The sequence below is a fragment of the Phaethon aethereus genome (assembly GCF_964289735.1).
Source record: "Phaethon aethereus genome assembly, chromosome: Z".
Lineage (NCBI taxonomy): Eukaryota > Metazoa > Chordata > Aves > Phaethontiformes > Phaethontidae > Phaethon > Phaethon aethereus.
The window spans coordinates 77,127,073-77,130,230 of record NC_138577.1 but is presented as its reverse complement, the minus strand read 5'-3'; positions in this window follow the sequence as shown (position 1 = coordinate 77,130,230).

Below are 3,158 nucleotides of genomic sequence, written 5' to 3'. Positions count from 1 at the left end.
GGACGTCTAGTGCACACATTGAACCTCATTCTTTTTATGTCAAGGAGTCAATGCCCCATGATCTGAAATGCATACAGTCTGAAATATGGGAAAAGATAAACCTATGCGGTCAAAATATATGCAAGTAGGAGCTTTACTGCAGAGTTATGTGTTAGTTTAGGGATGTTTGGGCTAACTACATTTGAAGTACTTTACCACTTTTGTTAAAGTGGTTCAGTGTAGTAAAAAAGCATTTAGATGTAACTTACAGAAATTGAGATTTTGTCTACAACCCCCTGAATTAAATCAATTACAGAAAAAAATGTATTCTAAGATGTTTTTATAAAATTAATTGATGCTAAGGCTTTTGCCAGACAATCTGTCAGTCCTATCTTTTACCTCACAGTTTTTTTAATTAAGAAAAACATGTCTCCATTTTGCCATGCCAACCTGGCCTAGCTCTTGTGAACAAAATTAGAAATTTCTCAATCTGTAAATTTCTTCCAGGTGATAACTTTGTTATCACAGCATTTAATAACTCATGACTGTTATGTCAAAAAGTCTCTTCAAGCACCTGTAGATTCTGGAGCAGACTTGAATTTGCTTCACCTGTACTCCTTCCTTTATGAAAATTGCAAATGGCCATGGGTGTGATAGACACAGCTCAAACTAAATAGTGTGAGGAGCTTTGGCTGCTTTCCTTGCCATTTGTTAGCTAATACTGGGATGCTTTATTAGCACACTGCTGGTGGTCAGTGTCTGTAATGAATGTTGAACATAAGGGGCTGCTTCTGGACAAGGGACGTCTCTCCCAGACAAGTTGAACCACTATCACCTTCCCTTTGCAGGAATTGTTTTGCAGAACCAAGGCCTAGGCCAGTTGCACAGAAGTATGAAAGGAGGTTATTTCACCAGATTATCAGAAATGGTCAAAACTTTTTCATCAACATTTTTGAAGGGGAAAACTGTGAATAACCCCACAAGAAAGGACAGCAATAGCAAAGATTTCATGCTGCTATGTAACAACCTTTCATCAGATCAGAAATGGGCACTAGCAACCAGGGGACACAGGGGATAAAGCTCAAAACATAGTACCAATCTGTACTGGGGACATCACACCTGCCTCTGACACATACCTGAAGGGTTTGTTTCTTTTTCACTCTGGCTGAACTTATAAATATAACCATGCCCATCAAGTCTGACTGTATTCTTTCCAAGCGGCTGTAGACAGTGATTTGATCCTTCATGCCCTTGTGCAAACAGAAGTATTCTATTTTGGAAAAAAACCAAAGCCATAATAAATATCTCATTTATCTTTAAAGGGAAAGGGTTGTTTTAACAAAAGGATTTTTATAATACATTTTGTCCAGTGTATTTGTTGCCTTTATGTTAAAATTAGAAATTCTGCATGCGTCATTGCCTAAGAAACTGAGGAAACTCATTTATCAAAGTGTTCATTTCACTGTATTTTTTACAGTTTTGTTATTCTTTTTCATTTGAACTACCAATTATAGGTGAATTTTGGTGCAGTGCACCATTTCTGTAAGAGTTTACACACAAGCAAGAGGGAATAGGGAGATCCAAATAGTACCTTTTAAAAGAGATATTGCTTTCCTACAATACAATATACTCTGCTTTGTGTGAGACTCTGTTTGCTTAAGTCTTGTTGGGTCATCCCTGATGAATAGAAGATGATTTTTTTTTATTTTTCAAAAGACAGAGGTATTCTTACATTGACCCTTTCCATTTAAAGTCATTGAATACTGAGACAAACTGCCATTTCAAAAAAATATTACACATCATTCATCTGACCTAAATTGCATACTTTGTGTAACTTGTATATTGAACAATGATTTGTATATCTTAATTTTACTGCTTTTTAAAATTGTTTTCTCCTATTTTAGTATCTATTGCTGTTTGCAGCTGATCTTTTTCTTGTTCTATTTATAGTGGTTTATGATGATTAAAAGACTGGAAGCACTGTATAGGTAAATGTCTCCCCATTTATTCATAGACCAGACCTCTGTGAGGCAAGCTATCATACAGTGATGTTCTTTTGTAATTTGAAACACAGGTCATCCTGTATGTGAGAAGTTGGTCCCTTTCCTGCTTTGTGCTGGCTTCTGATGAGGACAGGTGGATTTTGATGTCAAATTTTACTGCCTTTTTTTGTGATATGGGAATTTTTCCATGCCTGAGGCAAAAATGAGTTCCTGATTAAAAATCTTATGTGAAATTATTGGAATTTGAATCTTTAATTGTCAGAACTATGAGATTAGGAAAAAAAATGTTAAATATTGATTAATAAAGCTGTCATGGACTCACCTCCAAGAGAAGATTTGTCCTCACTTGGAAGAGTAGCTACAGTAGGTTACTGTTTCAGTATCCGCTGTTCTCAAAGACTGTTTAAACAGTTGGTGAATACACCACTAAAGCAAGTAAAAAGGGCTATGTTTCAAACAAAGAAATCTTAGAAATTCCCCCAGGAGGTCACGCTGATGGTCGGGCTGACCTGGTAGTCTCCTTCCAGAAGTGGCAGTGGTATTAATGGTCCTTTCCCCTCATATCCCTCCACTTCCCACAATCATCCCAGTGTTAAGTAGGTTATCTGGTACCTGGCTACTTTACAGGTCTGTTTGAAGACCTGTTATCCATAAATCATACTAATCCTTTTTTGAATTTGTGAATGTTTGGCTTTGTAAATCTTTTGTGATACTATATCCCAGAAGCTCATTATCTGCTGTGTAAAAAAGAACTTCTTTTTCTTTTTCAAAATGATCTCCTAGTAGTTTCAGTGTGCACCCCATGACTCTGTTGCAGAATTTGCTAAGTAACAGTTCTGCATTCATTTTACCACCACAATCATTATTTTGCAAACCTTAATTATATTCCCCTGCAGTCAAATGGAGAAAGAAGTCTAGTATTTTTATTATGTCCCTGTAAGGAAACTAGTTCCTCGTCCTAATAATTTTATTATGTCTTCTTATATCTTTTCAAACTATACTATCTGCATTCTGGAGCTGCAGAGACCAGAACTGTACATAGTGGTCAACAAGTGAAAATACTGGATTAGAGGTTGTTTTCACAATATTAATTTGAAACATTGCTAGTGGACAAGTCCACCATAGTCGTGTAAGTAACACCTGTGACACACTATGACTTGCCACTGGGTTGATTTC